General features: G+C 41.4%; 1 protein-coding gene and 1 non-coding gene across 2 annotated transcripts in view; one reads left to right on the top strand and one right to left on the bottom strand.

Annotated features, from left to right (window-relative positions):
* The window catches only part of LOC100942269 (pleckstrin homology domain-containing family A member 5), a gene marked incomplete at its 3' end in the record, with an annotated part of 70,806 nt that overhangs the window by 16,882 nt on the left and 36,906 nt on the right, over positions 1 to 17,018 (top strand). The gene's annotated exons all lie outside the window — the stretch shown is intronic.
* On the bottom strand, positions 9,300 to 9,430 carry LOC111722527. Its single transcript, XR_002771307.1, has one exon. It is a non-coding gene; the product is annotated as a small nucleolar RNA SNORA70 (small nucleolar RNA).

Here is a 17,018-nt window from a genome sequence, read left to right as displayed (position 1 = left end):
AGGAGTTGGAGGTTGCTGTGAGCGTGATGCCATGGCACTCTACCCAGGGGGATAGCTTGAGGCTCCGTCTCAAAAAAAAAAAAAAAAAAAGAAAAGCAGTTGCAAATGACTAGAACCAAGCAAAACTAGTGTAAGGCTGCAGTAGAGAGAAAACAGATCAGTCTCAGGACTGCCTTGTGGCCTCGAAGTTTAGGAGCACTTAAGTGAGGAGAGTCTCTAGCCCACCTGCAGTTTTAAATCATAGCACAGCTCAGAGAAACACCAAGTAATATTTTGTAGGCTAAAAAACTACCGAAGCCCATACTTGACTGCATTTCTAACAAAGAAAAATAGATTAGATTGGCCTATTAAGACATTTCATCGGCTTGGCACCTGTAGCTCAAGCAGTTAAGGCGCCAGCCACATACACCAGAGCTGGTGGGTTCAAATCCACCTGGGGGCCCCCAAACAACAATGACAGCTACAACCAAAAAATAGCTGGTGTTCTGGCGGGTGCCTATAGTGCCAGCTACTTGGGAGGCTGAGGCAAGAGAATCGTTTAAGTCCAGGAGTTGGTGGTTGCTGTGAGCTGTAATATAACAGCACTCTCCGGGGCGACAGCTTGACGCTTTGTCTAAAAAAAAAAGACGTTTCATCCACAATTGAGAATTTATTTCCCTGAGGGATCATACTAACCAGTTAGGAAAGCGAAGATTCTCTGCTTTTCCTAGAATGTGGAAAAAAGGTCTATGCAGTCATAGAAACTTTCCCTTTTTTTACTTCAAAAATAAAGCTGATTTTTTGGACCATTAAAAAAAATGCTATGAAAGCACAAACAGTGATATTTCAAAATACAACTAGGACAAAATTAATAGGTCCCAGATACTGAGTTTAATATTGTAAAGATTTCATCCAAGCTGTACATGAATTTTAATTCTTCTTATTTATCTGTTAGTCGGTTGGATATACGGGTATCGTTCTATTGCTGGAAAATCTTAGGTATAACTTAGAAATCTTAGTAAAATTGTCTATTTGAATAGTCTTTTAATAGCTCTTATACATAAACCTTTATAGTAGGTTTTTGGCATTGTGCTTTTTTATACTTTACATTGAAATATTCTTTCGTGAGTTCTGAAAAAATGCCTTAATATACTGTTGCTTTGCTGTGTCTTTTAAAGTAACACTGTTCCTTCTGTTTCTCTAGATATCTATGCATTTATGTAGGACCCATCATCATAGTGCCTAGGCACTATGTTTGATGTCAACCATAAGAGGAAACTTGCCAAGAAAGCTTGGTTTATTATCTATCACTTAAGACAACAATTAATCTGTTTTCCACTGTTTGGATTCTTAAATTGTACTCCTTCAGCCAGAGGAGCTTACGCTGCTGCTAATAAAGCTGAGACGGCAGCAAGCTGAACTGAGTAGTATCCGGGAGCATACGTTAGCACAGCTCATGCAGCTAAAGCTCGAGGCCCACAGCCCAAAGGTCAGCTATGGAGAGATGTGTCTGTGTCGTGTGCCATCATCACTTACTCTGAGCCACTCATTAATCCGTATGATCAGCATCATTAGTGTCGAGCATGAGCCCATACCAGTCATTGCAGCGGCAACATTGGAATCTTCTATTAACCCTTTGAGAATTCAATTTAGTGACACATTTTTGAAAGAAAATTTAGGTAGGATGCATTTCTTATTACACTTTTATCCAACCGCTGACTTTTGGTTGTGAGGAAGGAAGTGGATCCAGATACCAAAATGGCCTTGCTGTTTACTGAGTACTATTGAATACAGACGTCCACATCCGGCAAAACAGATACTGAGAAATTCTATAATTTCTGGTAAAGCAGGAAGTTGAAAATTCATTATAGGCTCAGCGCCTGTGGCTCAAGCGGCTAAGGCGCCAGCCACATACACCTGAGCTGGCAGGTTCGAATCTAGCCCAGGCCCACCAAACAACAATGATGGCTGCAACCAAAAAATAGCCAGGCGTTGTGGCGGGCGCCTGTAATCCCAACTACTTGGGAGGCGGAGGCAGGAGACTCGGTTGAGTCCACGAGTTGGAGGTTGCTGTGACCTGTGATGCCATGGCACTCTACCCAGGGCGACAACTTGAGGCTCTGTCTCAAAAAAAAAGAAAATTCATTATAGTTTTAGTAATAATGCCTTTTAAATGTCAAAGTTAATCTTTAAATGTCTTTTATTCTTGATGAAAAGAGTGAGTTTGGCTCGGTGCCTGTGGCTCAAGCGGCTGAGGCGCCAGCCACATACACCTAAGGTGGCGGGTTCGTATCCCCAGCCTGGGCCCGCCAAACAATGATGACTGCAACCAAAAAATGGCCGGGCGTTGTGGCGGGCGCCTGTAGTCCCAGCTACTTGGGAGGCTGAGGCAGGAGACTCGCTTGAGCCCAGGAGTTGGAGGTTGCTGTGAGCGTGATGCCATGGCACTCTGCCCAGGGGGATAGCTTGAGGTTCTGTCTCAAAAAAAAAAAAAAGAAAAGAGTGAGTTTGTACAAACATTTCTCAAAGGGTTTATAGCCTTGGGTGACATGTAGTTAGATGAGAAACATTGAGAGTAGTAGCGCTGTGTTACTAGCAGAGAAGAGTTCCCATGCAAAGCTTGTAACATTCAGTCTGCTAAAGCCATTTGAAGAGTTTTTCTGCTTAATAGTCAATGTTTATGTGCATGTCTGCTTAATTTCTTACAAAACTAAGTACAGTTTTATAATACAGCATCCGTACCACTTACAGGGGAGCTTGTACACGAAAGTAGTCATGTTCTGTGCTATGATAGGTTATAATAATAAACTACCTGTATTTCTAATTTCAAAATTGACCTTTTCATGAATTCTACACCTTCTTTCTCTATTTCTTTTTTTTTAATTGGTGCCTGCTAGAATGAAATTCTTTCACATCATCTTCAAAGGAACACCATATATTTGGATCATCAGGTGGGATTTGTAGAATTTTCTTTCTTTTAGTACTTACTAGAACTTTTTACATGCAGTACAGTTTTTCAGGCTGCTCAGTCATTTCGCTGACTTTGAGTTAGTAGCATGACTAACAAGTGGCAGGATAAGAGATCCCTGACCAGGGAACTCAGGAATTTCATAAGAAACAGGGGGAAAGGACAATTGTGGAAGTAAGGGAGGCTAAAAATGCTGGATTGCCTAAAATTGAGAGAATTTACACCCCATGAAAACACCTAGTCATTGAGGCTTATCCCAGCTTGGAGTTGACCTAACCACAGGAACAGACTCTGAGCTGTGAAATGTCTTTTTGAAAGACCAGAAAGAGGATAGGAGTAGTGTTCTCTGTGTTCCCAGAGGGGAGTCTGGGGATGGGTGAAATGTCCCGTGGGATCGGTTTGATTGCCTGTCCTTACTCCCTGTGTGCTGTGTCCTCTCAGTGTTTAGTCTCTGCCAAGATACGTAGAGTTCTGTAGTGCCCTCCATTTCCTGACATTACCTCAAGTTGTGGCAGGTGTGGCTGATTAAAATGAACATTCGAAAGTGAAAGTGGCAATGAACAAGGACTGACTCTCCTATATTTTAGTTTTTATAAAGTACTCTATTAATATTTAATTTTAATTTGATGGGAAGTTTTTATGTTACTAAATATAATTTGTTCTGGTGAATGCATTTTTCATATAAATTCAGCTGCAACTGATTCTAGGTTGTTTTAAAATGTTGAAACTTGAAAATCTTATCAAATAATGTGAAATATGTCCTGGGATCCCTTTTAGCTGCCTGTCCTAACTTCCTGTGTGCTGTGTCCTTTCAGTGTTTAGTCTGAATGATCCCACGACATATTTCCATTACTACGGAAGATGTTATAAGACAAATGTTTACATATTTGTATTTGACTATTTTAAACAAAATAGTAGTGTACTGCTTTAAATTAGTTACATTTAAAGAGGGGTTTTACATTAGGACAACCCTTTAAAAAGTGTTGAATCATTTTTCTTATCTTAATTTTAAAAAGAAATACTTCTGTTAATATAAAATATATATATTTTCCACAAAATGCTTTCATCACAATTGTCCCTACTGGAAAGCTTTAATAAGCATTTCATATATCCAAACATAGATCTTCAGTCCAGAGACCGATGCTACAGTGTATATGATACACTTGGCAAGCAGTCTAACTGCTAACAAAGTGAGGAAATACGTCTCCCCAAATTTTACACTACCAGAAATCTTCTAAGATGCATAGGAAATAATTTTCTTCGTCATTCCTTTGTATTTAAAGCTGAAGGCAGTTCTGAAAAATAGATCTTAACAGAAATTAGGCTTACCAAACAATAATACAAATGTGAATCTGAAATTATCTGTGATCTCTGAAAATAAACCTGTGGTTTACTATAAGTTATTACTGACCTCAGTGAATCAAAGCTAAGATTACAGAGACAGGCTCGGCGCCTGTGGCTCAAGCGGCTAAGGTGCCAGCCACATACACCTAAGGTGGCGGGTTCGAATCCCCAGCCCGGGCCCGCCAAACAACAATGATGGCTGCAACCAAAAAATGGCCAGGCGTTGTGGTGGGCGCCTGTAGTCCCAGCTACTTGGGAGACGGAGGCAGGAGACTCGCTTGAGCCCAGGAGTTGGAGGTTGCTGTGAGCGTAATGCCATGGCACTCGACCCAGGGGGATAGCTTGAGGCTGCTTCCTCAAAAAAAAAAAAAAAAAGATTACAGAGACATAGAACTTTAGAAAATTTTAGAGATGAACAGGTAAAGGTGTCAAAATACCACCTGAGGTGGTTCTTTCTCCCAAACTCCCTTTCCCAGATCAAGCTGTGTTTTATCCCTTTACCCAGATGACCCAGACCCCAGTTGAGGTTCTTGGTCCCTTCCTTCCTCTCTGAGCACATCCCCCCACACCATCTCTGATGGTGTCCTCAGATGGCTGCTAAAAATCTCGGGGTGTTGTTGACCTTCTCTAGTCTCCCAGTATGTCACCAAAGGCTTTCCAGTAATATGCATTTTCCTTAATGTTAGATCCTGAAGGGAAGTTATTTAATTTTTAAATTTTGTGATAATAAGAAGAATTACAGAATTGGGTTGAGTGTTATTTTGTGTTGAGTCTATTTTTGATAGGAAAAATTGGGCAACTTTTAGCTGATAATTAGACAGAAACTTTGTCCAGAAACTTGCATATGCCTAAATGTCTATATCTTTAAGGTTTCCTAAAGAAAATCTCTCTTTAAATAAATTTAAAGCTATTTATGGTTTCAAATAATTGCATTTAACATAAATGAAATTATTTACTTTCAAAGTTCTCTCTGTTTTGTATCATTTTTATAGCTATTAAATGATATAAAAATAGTTCTGAATAATCTTGAATTTTAATGAAATGTTTCATCAGCCAAACATTTCCAGCTTTTAACTTATTACTGCCGGTAACTTAATTTAGATTAACAAGTCTATTGTTTCTGCAGGCATTGTTGGCTGCCTGGCTTTATAAATTGGTTCATCAGTTTTATGTAACCACAAATTAGAAAGTGTATTCTAAAATCTGAAAGAGGAAGAGGCTCTGGTCATACTTTATACCATACATCATACCAAATGAACACACAGGAATCGATTTTCACTTTCAACACTTACTCTACTTGCCTGAATAAATCATCAGAATGACCCAAGGCCAGCAACAAAAATACTAAGATACTATAGTCATCAAATAGAAAACGGTAGGCCAGATGCAGTGACTTACCTGCAATCCTAGTACTCTGGGAGGCTGAGGCAGGAAGATGTCAGGAGTTCAAGACCAGCCTGAACAAGAGCTAGACCCCATCTCTACTGGAAAAAAAAAATTAGCAAGCTGTGGTAGCAGGTGCCTGTAGTTGCAGCTACTCAGGAGACAGAAGCAAGAGGATTTCTTGAACCCAGGAGTTTGAGGTTGCTGTGATGTAGGCTGAGGCTGTGGCACTCTAGACTGGTGACAGTGCAACTCTTGTCTCAAGAAAGAAAAAAAAACAAAGAAAAACTATAATTGATTTGAATTCTATTAATCCCTGTCACTGTTCATAAAAAATAGGATCAAAGAGTAGTCCCTGGCTGGGCGCCTGTGGCTCAACCAGCTAAGGCGCCAGCCATGTACACCTAAGGTGGCGTGTTCGAATCCAGCCAGGACCCACCAAACAACAATGATGGCTGCAACCAAAAAATAGCCAGGCATTGGGCGCCTGTGGTCCCAGCTACTTGGGAGGCGGAGGCAGGAGACTCGCTTGAGCCCAGGAGTTGGAAGTTGCTATGAGCTGTAATGCCATGGCACTCTACCCAGGGGGACAGCTTGAGGCTGTCTCTCAAAAACAAAAAACAAAAAGAGTAGTCCCTGACTTGCTTCAGCTATAAATTTATTTCTGGTAAGACTGGAACATCTGTAACAAAGTGAAAATGCCTTATCTGGAATTCTGAAGATTTACAATTTTTAATAATCCAAAAATCTTTGACTTCAATATGGACAAGTTATATATGAAGTGATTTTAAAACAACAGTATCGGCTCAGCACCTGTAGCTCAGTGGTTAGGGCGCTGGCCACATATACTGGGGCTGGTGAGTTCAAACCCAGACTGGGCCTGCTAAACAACAACAACTACAACAACAAAAAAATAGCCAGGCGTTGTGGCGGGCACCTGTAGTCCCAGCTACTTGGAAGGCTGAGGGAAGAGAATCGCTTAAGCCCAAGAGTTAGAGGTTGCTGTGAGCTATGATGCCACAGCACTCTACCGAGGGCAACATAGTAAAACTATTTCAAAGTAAAAATAACAGTATCTATAGTAATTATATGGTAGACTTTTCTTCTGTTTTTGTTTCACTATAAAATACACTATTATTGTTTATTTATGATTTTATAGCCAGATTAGCAAACTGGTCACAGTCTACAAGACTAGTCCAGATATATTCTATTTTGCGGATTTCAAGATAGTATAGCCTCAAGTAGAACCTTTAAATATGCAGTAATCCTAACTCACCAAAAGTAATTCACCAAAATGTCAAACACAAAGGGAAAAAGGAGAGGAACCCGATACATGTCCTTTAGGCCTTTCAGAAAGCATGGAGTCATTCCTTTAGCCACATACATGCAAATCTACAAGAAAGGTGATATTGTAGACATCGAGGGAATGAGTACTATTCAAAAAGGCATGCCACACAGATGTTACCATTGCAAAACTGGAAGTCTCCGCTGTTACCCACCATACTGTAAACAAGTTAAGGGCAAGATTCTTACCAAGAGGAATAATGTTCATATTTAGCATATTAAGCACTATAAGAACTGAGATAGGAAAATGATCAGAAAAGGAAGGAAGCCAAAGAGAAAGGTACCTGGAATCTAGTCCCTATGAAGTCATGGCATGATAGGTGTGAAAAATAAAAGGCTACCATGACCAAAAAAAAAAAAAAATCCTAACTAAGTACTTTATGTACCTCATCCAGGCTCTTTGTAGAAAATGAATAAATACATAATAGTAACTCATTTTATTCTCCTTTTGTTTAGTTGTCACCGAATATTAGAGAAACTTTTGGTTTATTTAAGAGAAACTTGGCAGCTTAATTCCTAAAATGTATCTACAGGATGGATTTAACATTTATTTGACTTTTCCTTATTTATTCCCCTACCTAAGAGAATATAAAGGCTAAAAATAGGTTGCCCTGGCTTTATACATGCCAGGAAGTTGGAAGTAAATTTTGGGTTATCAGTGGTGACAGTAATGTCTCCTCCCACAAAGGATGAAGTGTCCTGTTGCAGTTCTTAGCATCACAGTCACTGATGTTCATTTTAAGAGGGAAAAGAGAACACCTTGAAGTATTTTTTTCCTTCTTGGAACAGAGTAAATGGAGCATGAGACCAAGCATTTTATGATTAGGAATCCTAACAGTTCTACAGAGCCAAGTCAGATAACAGGTTTCCATAGGGGCTTATTGTAGCCAAACCATCTGAAGATACTCTGTTTTTAGATATAGGAAGAAAATACTGATTCTTTTGGCTCCTATACCCTACCAGTTATTACGTATTTCTAAAGCACCCCTAGTGGTTAAATTCCCAACTCAGGGCATGAAAGGCAGTATTCTACCCGGTAGCTTATCTGAAGACCAGCCTAGCAGTATCATATACTGTAGCCTCATTGAGAAAACCATCTATCTCGGAAAAATGTGCTCAGTTTGCCCACCACAGACCTTAGAAATGTGTATATCTTCAGCAGGTTTAACATTGGGAATAAGGACTTAAAGTTTCTTAGTCTTGTTAATCATTAGAATTTCCCCCCAGTTTCTAGTTCTTGGCCCTGTACCCTGAACCAGGATTGGTTACATTGAGCAGAAGAATGAAATTGGGATCTTAGAAACTAGACCAGGGTCAGAGGAGGAAGTAAGGAAGGACTCTCTGGATGAAGAGCTAGCACTCTTTTGTTCAGTCATGTAGGGAATATTAATAGAAATGGGGAAATTAGAACATGATTCCAAAAGCTGGCAAAGTGGCTCACGCCTATAATCATATCACTTTGGAAGGAGGCAGGAGGATCAAATGGCTAAAGGCCAGGAGTTCAAGACCAGCCTGAACAACATGGTAAGACCCTCTCTGTACAACACATTTAAAAATCAGCCAGGCATGGTGGTGTGCACCTGCTCTGATCACACCACTGCACTTCAGTCTGGGTGACAGAACAAGGCTCTGTCTCTGAAAAAAAAGAAAAGAAAAGGCAAGCCTAAGCATAACCTGTGTGTTCTTTGTTGTATGAAAACGTTTAAGATTTACCCAAGTCAAAACCTAAATTTTTCTGCCATTTTCTGTCAGTATATATTTCTTGAGGATAGAAAAATTCGATGTTTATTTAGAAATCCAGGGGACTGGGGAGAGATTTGTCAGCAGTCAGCATGTGCATACGTGCCCTTTATCAGTACTTTTTTTTTTTTTTTTAGACAGGAAGTAGGATTTATTATTGGTAGGTGCAAATGATCGGCAACACAGGGCCCGCCACTTGGCCAGGGGGCCACAATTGGGGATGTATTTGACCCCATGGCCATCTGGAATGAGCACATCTCAACCACCATGTCTTCAAATTCATCTGAGTTAAACTTGCTAAAATCTTAGCAAGTTGAGGAGGTGTGAATCTTCTGCTGGCCAGGGAACTTGAACTTGGCCCTGAAAAGGGCCTCAGTCATATGTTCCTTGTTCTGTGGTTCGGTGTGGATGGACATGATGACTTGGCCAATGTGAGCCCTGGCCACAGTGGGCTGGGGTTGTCCAAAGGCACCACACATACGTGTCTGGAGCCTAGACTGGGGACAGCCCAAGGTCTAACCCCTGACTATGTATTGGTAAGGAATGTCTGCAGGGGCCCTTAGAACAACCTATATAAGCAACAGTCTGCATATACTACCAAGGAGGCTGCTGTTTGCAGCCATTGTACACCTCCCATGAGGAAAGGAGCATGGTCTGCTTAATTAGCTGCAGAATTTTTTTTTTTTGAAGTAGATGTTGCTCTTGCCCCAGGCTAGAGTACTGTGGTATCATAGCTCATGGCAACTTCAAACTCCTGAGCTCAAGCAATCCTCTTGCCTCTGCTTCCAAAGTAGTTGGGACTATAGGCCTGTGCCATAACCCTTGGCTAATTTTTATGGTTTTAGTAGAGACAGAGTCTCCATAATACTCAGGCTGATCTCAGACTCCTGAACTCAAACAGTCCACCTGCTTTGGCTTCCCAGAGTCCTAGGTTATGGGCATGAGCCATTAGGCCCGACCAAGTACTTTTTTTTTTTTAGGAGAGGGTCTCACTCTGATGCCCAGGCTGGAGTACAGTAGTATGGTCATAGAGCAACTCAGCCTCTAATTCCTGGACTCCAGCAATCCTCCCACCTTCCCACCTCCTGAGTAGCCAGGCCTAAATACATGCCACCACACCTAGCTATCTTTTTTTTTTTTTTTAGAGAAGGGGTCTCACTTTGTTGCACTGGCTGGCCTTAAACTCCTAGCCTCAAGCAAGCCTCCCACCTTGGCCTCCCAAATTGTTAGGATATAGGCATATGCCACCACACCTAGCCTAGCAGTGCATTTTGTGTGTGTGTGTGTGTGTCGCCTTTGGTAGAGTGCCGTGGCATCACAGTTCACAGCAACCTCAAACTCTTGGACTTAAGCAATTCTCTTGCCTCAGCCTCGCAAGTAGCTGGACTATAGGCGCCCACCACAATGCCCAGCTATTTTTTTGTTGTTGTTGCAGTTGTCATTGTTGTTTGGCTGGCCCAGGCTAGGTTCAAACCCACCAGCCTCCATGTATGTGGCTGTCACCATAACCACTGTGCTACAGGTGCTAAGCCTCAGTATATATTTTTAAGAAGCATTAGCATTATCAATCCCTTATTTGGGGAGAGGAGATAATAAAATCATTTTATTTAATACTAACTTCTAGAACATATTGAAGAGTAACCAGACTTTCTGATTTGCAGATATTTTATACATCTGTGTGTACATTTGATGACATAATTTTTTTTTTAACAGTCATTTTGTTGCCCTCAGTAGAGTGCTGTGGCACACAGCTCACAGCAACCTCAAACTACTGGGGTTATCAGCGGTTCTCAACCTGTGCGTCATGATCCACAGAACTATATTAAAGGGTTAGGGCATTAGGAAGGTTGAGAACCGGTGGCTTAAGTGATTCTCTTGCTCAGCCTCCCAAGTAGCTGAGACTACAGGCACCCGCCATAATGCCCAGCTATTTTGTTGTTGTTGCAGTTGTCATTGTTGTTTAGCTGCCCAGGCCACGTTTGAAACCGCCAGCCCTGGTGTATATGGACTGCATCCTACCCACTGAGCTATGGGCGCCACCAGATGATACAATTATATTTCATAAATAGCAATTTTTTATGAAATTATGCTTTAAAAAAAAAGTACTGCTGACTTTTGGATGAAATTTCTTCTTCTTCTTGTTATTTCTTTTTTTTTGAGACAGAGTTTCACTTTGTCACTCTTGGAAGAATGCCATAACGTCATAGCTCACAGCAACGTCAAGCTCTTGGGCTTAAGCAATTCTCTTGCCTCAGCCTCCCGAGTAGCTGGGACTACAGGCACCCACCACTCACCCAGCTATTTTCAGAGATGAGGTTTTGCTCTTGCTCAGGCTGGTAATTCACACCTCTAACCCAGCAATTTAGGGGGCAGCTAAGGCAAGAGGATCACTTGAGGCCAGGAGTTTGAGAGCAGTCTGAGCAACATAGTGAGACCTTGTCTCTACCCAAAAAAAAGAAAGAAAAAATAGCCAGTGTGGTGGTGCGTGCCTGTGTCCCAGCTACTCAGGAAGCTAAGGTGGGAAAGTCCTTTGAGCCCAGGAGTTGGAGCTACAGTGAGCTATGTCATCGGGCCACTGCACTAGTCTGGGCAACAAGGTGAGACTCTGTCTCAGAAGAAAATAAAGAATGAATTTAAAACATTGTGCTCAACTTTGCCAGCACACATACTTAAATATTTAAAATGTGTAAAGGACTTAATTTGTTTACGTCAATACTCTGATTTCTTAAATTATCATATCTGGTGATTACATTATTGTCGTGGTTCTCCTATTTCTCACGAGTAAATAGACCACCCTTTTTACTATTTTTATCCATCCCAACCCTAACTAAGGGTTCCTATTTCTTGGTGTTTTCTCAAGTGAGATTTCACTATATTACTCCTCATCCCTAACCTCTGAGATTCTCCCAGAAAAATCATGAGATTTTCTAAAACAATCTGAACGTATTTTTTATCTGTTTGCATTTTTGGTCAGGAGTATAAGGGCCAACATACTAACTTACGTATTCTAGCCGCCACATCTTGGCAGCGCATCCTCCAGAAGGCTTCTCTGTGAGCCTTTGCACACACACAGCAAAGTTCTGGTTTCACATCTGTGTTTTGTTGTATGTCCCAATCATTATGTAGTAGCCTTGAATTTCCCTCATCTTAGTCTACCTGGCTTTGGATAAATTCCTTAAATTTAAGCCTCCATTTTCACATTTGTAACAGGTTAATAAGATGAACCTCTTAGGGTTGTTGGGGATTAATTAAGATAATATCCACAAACTTCATAGCACAGTAAGGGGAACTCGTAAACCCTCAGTAAATAGAAACTCTCGAGACTGCTCCAATTGAAATTATGTCCAGTTGCCAATTTAATCTTCCTAAAGCTCCTTCCTCCTCCGTACATCTTTTTCTCTGACTAGTGATTCCTTCTCTCTGACTCTTAAAAGGCACTCCCATCCTCTGCGCTGCGCACCTGTGCAGCCCTGGCCATTGCCTGTGCGTCACTGTACAGTTCACAGAGCACAAAGCACCGTCCTGTGCTGTGTCCACTTGTTTTTCCCACATAGCCTCCACAGCATGTGGGCCGTTCACCCTCATCCCCATTCAGTCAGATTCAGTGATGTGCCCCAAATCCCAAAGCTAGGGTAAAAACCTTGGAGGAATTAATTTTCTTTCCTTTTATTTCTTTAAATTTATTTGACTTCCTTCAAAATTAATGGAAGTCGTTCTGTTAGTTTCAGGCTGCTCCTCTTTGCTCCCCGAGGAATATCGTCTCCTGCTCGTGGCTCTAACAAGACACGAAAGTGAAAACAAAGTTTCCCCACCCCTCCTAAAATGGAATGTTTATACAGTCCAATTTCATGATTACAAAAGAGGGTGTTTTTGTTGCCCAATCACAATAGGCTTTGCTCCTATTATAATTTTACATGTATTTTTCAGAAAGTTTATCCATTTAGCAAAGATTTATGGAGTTCAGTGAAAAATAGGATATTAGTGCTTACAGAGTAGAATTCTTGAGTGATTTTCGAAGTCTAGGAAGGAAGTAGTTGAACATCAGTGCCAAAAACATTTCTGATGTACCTGAAGGTGTCATTAATACATCTTTGAATTGGCTTGGCGCCTGTGGCTCAAGTGGCTAAGGCGCCAGCCACATACACCTAAGGTGGCAGGTTCGAATCCAGCCTGGGCCCGCCAAAACAACAACGATGGCTGCAACCAAAAAATGGCCAGGCGTTGTGGCGGGCGCCTGTGGTCCCAGCTACTTGGGAGGCTGAGGCAGGAGACTCACTTGATCCCAGGAGTTGGAGGTTGCTGTGAGCTGTGATGCCATGGCACTCTACCCAGGGGGATAGCTTGAGGCTCTGTCTCAAAAAAAAAAAAAATCTTTGAATTAATGATAGAAATTCAGCTATTCGGTGCCATTTTAACTCTGGAAGAACACAGTTACTATTAATAAAATTCAGGTCCTTATATGTAGAAGACATTTTTTTGTTGTTACTTTGTCACCCTCTGTGGAGTGCTATGGCATCATAGCTCACAACAGCCTTGAATTTTTGGGCTCAAGCAATCCCCTTCCCTCAGCCTCTCAAGTAGCTGGGACTGCACAATGCCCGGCTATTTTTAGAGACAGGGTCTCATTCTGGCTCAGGCAGCTCTTGAACTCCTGAGTTCAGGCAGTCTACTTGTCTCAGCCTCCCAGAGTGCTAGGGCCACAGGCATGAACCACCACTACCAGCCTCAAGACCTGTTGATTTAGATTTAAATATATTTTATATATTTTAGACTCATAGCAGGAACAAATACCTTTTTGACTAACAGAGATAAGACAGTTTTCACTTTGGGAATGTTTTGTCCCTTAAAAAAAAAAAGTAATTTTAGTGTATCATTAAAATACTTGCAAAGAAAAGATAAATGGGGCCATTTGAAACATTAAGTCCACAATAAAGTATATTTTTTAGTAGATCATGAGTTCTTTTGGTAGCTCCTATTGCCTGTGGATCTTGCCAGGCATAAACATAGTAGAAGGGTCAAATAATAATGTAGCGCTTGAAGTGGAAAGAACAATGCTTAGGAAAGGGCGAGTTAGAGAAGGGAAATCAATGAAGCCACTAAAGTCAGCATCAGATCTGTAAGGTCTATTCAGTAACCAACTGCAAGTACATTATGGAACTAAATTATTTGGAAAGGCACTAGCCCAGTGTCTGCCACCAGATATGCCCCAAGTATATTTCTTCATTGAATAAGAGGAGAAATACTACACAGTATAGGTACCTTTTTAAAGAGTATTATTAATTCTTCTGAATATTCTTCCGACATTTACTTTTAGGAAAAACATACAGCATGGAAAATTTATTCACACTGCTTTAAAATTTCTGAAGTAATCTCAATACTGTGACTGCTGCTTTGATTATAAAGAGACTTATTTACATTCTTCTATGGCAGAAGTCACTTCAAATTTCCCTGCTTTCTGTTAAACAAAGAGTGGTTTCAATAATAGTCAGACCCTTCAGTCTCAGATTCTTGACTTTGAGATGTGCTGAGAAAGAGAGCAGAGAAGGCGTCTATACTGACACTGTCTAAATGACTCGCTTATAGAGTCCCTCCCCTGCCAGTTCCCCAAAGCTTCACCCTGGGAATGTCAAATTCTTTAGCTTTTAAGTTTTGCTACACACTGATCTAGACGCGGGAAGACATTCTTGAGAAATGGCAGTTTTCAGGGATTAGCTAATGGGGTTTTGCTATTGTGAAGACAGATTCCCAACTTAAAACATATTTTCCTAAGAAGTCATTAAGAACTGGGGGTGGGAGGGAGGTCCATTTTTCATTTAAATGGAAAAGGACAGCACAAAAATGGGTCTTCTTAGTTAACCACAAAGCATGAAAACTCTGTAGGGTGGATGGAAATCATCCAGACTGCTTGTTCAAGAAGAGAAGGGAACTATTAGCACAGAATTCAGACTCAAGGAAACTCAGATATAAGGCAGAGCACAAGCAAATGTTTCCTGTCCTGGGAATGGGATCCAGATCGGGGAAAATCATACTCATTACAGAGCGTGCACCATACAGATAGTCAGTTCCATCATCACAAAGTTCTGCTGGACAGCACTGTTCTGCATAAACGTTCAAAAGTACAATTGAGCCACTAAACTACAGTTTTTTGTTTTGTTTCTTTCTTTTTTTCTTTTTTTTTTCCACCATGTCACCCAGGCTAGAGTGCAGTGGGGTGAGCTTAGCTCACAGCATCCTGAAACTCCTGGATCCAAGCAATCCTCCTACCTCAGCCTCTACTAGACTACTTCTTATACTTACCAGGACTTAAGAGAATTAATCTTTTCCAAGGACAAACTGTATGAATGACCATCATTTAGCTCACTGCTAATTTCTCTCTCTTCTTGCTCCTCCCTGCACTCCCAGTTAGTAAGGAGCTTTTACTTTATAAGTTAAAATACACTGTTTCTTCTGCCTTCAGAGATGATCTGATTTCTACAGAGACAGACTTTCCAACAGACATTTAGAAGTTGCTAAAGTAGAACAGCTGGCAATTGGAAATTGGATTCCCCACTAACACTCTGGATTTGTAACTAGCACCACAGATGCCCTATGAGTTTGCTGAGGTGATGAATGTCCTTAAAAAAAAGATTCAGACCAGTCACATTGGTGCACATCTGTAGTCCCAGCTACTCTGGAGGCTTAGGTGGAAGGATGACTGAGCTCAGGAGGTCAAGACCAGTTTGGACAACATGTCCAACACTGTCTTTTAAAAAGAAAAGAAGAAAAAAAAAATTTATAGTATGCTGTATCTCATACAAAAACAGTAAGAAACAATTTTAATCTGTTTGTATGCAATTCTTATTATATTATGTATGCTTAGTTTGAAATTTTTTCATCATTCAATAACCATTGTCTACACCAACATCTGGTATCAACCCATCCGGGCCTTGAAAAATTCCTTCTTTGGCTCAGCGCCTGTGGCTCAATTGGCTAAGGTGCCAGCCACATACACCTAAGGTGGGGGGTTTGAATCCAGCTGGGGCCAGCCAAACAACAATGACGGCTGCAACCAAAAAATAGCCGGGCATTGTAGTGGGCGCCTGTGGTCCCAGCTACTTGGGAAGCAGAGGCAAGAGACTCGCTTGAGCCCAGGAGTTGGAGGTTGCTGTAAGCTGTGACACCACAGTGCTCTACCCAAGGGGGATAGCTTCAGGTGCTGTCTCAAAAATAAATAAATAAACAAAATAAATTGTTAAAAAAAAAAGAAACGAAAGAAAAATTCCTTCTTTATGGTGGTTACTTGAATGAGTACAAAGCCAAGACCGTGGTTCTCAAGCTGGATTTTTCAGAATATCATAAGATTCTTTTTTTTTTTTTTTGAGACAGTTTCACTTTATCACCCCTGGTAGAGGGCCTTGGCATCATAGCTCACAGCAACATCAAACTCCTGGGCTCAAACAAGTCTCTTACCTCAGCCTCCCAAGTAGCTGGTACTATAGGTGCCCACCACAACACCTGGCTATTTTTTAGAGACAGGGTCTTGCTCTGGCTTAGGCAGGGCTCAAACTCCTGAGCTCAGGCGATCCACCCACCTCAGCCTCCCAGAGTGCTAGGATTATAAGCACAAGCCACAGCCCTTAGCGTGTATTATCAGATCTTCAAAAAGAAAAAAAGACACAATATTCAAAGCTCCCTTTTCTCTAATCCCCGCTCAGATTTGCTAGCCCTGTATAGGTTTTAAATCTCCATGGGTAGATTTTGTTTTTGGTTTCAGTTCAGTTTGAGAACTACTGAGTTAAATAATCACAAGAACACCAAACAGAAAAGCTTAACTTTTCTAAAATAGAAATGCTGTGTTAGTGCTTTCTAACCTTTCCATGCACAGCACACAAGTCAGGACGTTTGTACAGCATCTTGATGAACGCTAGAGGAAATGCCTGTGAGCCCTCACCAAGCAGGGACCAAGCTGGGCCGACCAGGGCTGAGGTAGTCCCTGTCTCCACACCTGGTAACCTAGTTCCAGCCCACAAGTGTCAATTGGGAAATTCTACTTACAGTCCTAGCAAGCAGGCTCGGCACACATAGCTCAGCAGCTAGGACACCAGCCACATACACCCAGGCTGACAGGTTCACATCCAGCCCAGGCCTGCCAAACAACAATGAGAACTATAACCAAAAAATAGCCGGGCGTTGTGGCAGGCACCTGTAGTCCCAGCTACTCAGGAGGCTGAGGCAGGAGAATCACTTAAGCCCAAGAGTTTGAGGTTGCTGTGAGGCACAG

The sequence above is a fragment of the Otolemur garnettii genome, unplaced genomic scaffold, assembly GCF_000181295.1.
Source record: "Otolemur garnettii isolate 467f Iridium unplaced genomic scaffold, OtoGar3 scaffold00271, whole genome shotgun sequence".
NCBI lineage: Eukaryota > Metazoa > Chordata > Mammalia > Primates > Galagidae > Otolemur > Otolemur garnettii.
This window is presented reverse-complemented; position numbering and strand designations above follow the sequence as displayed.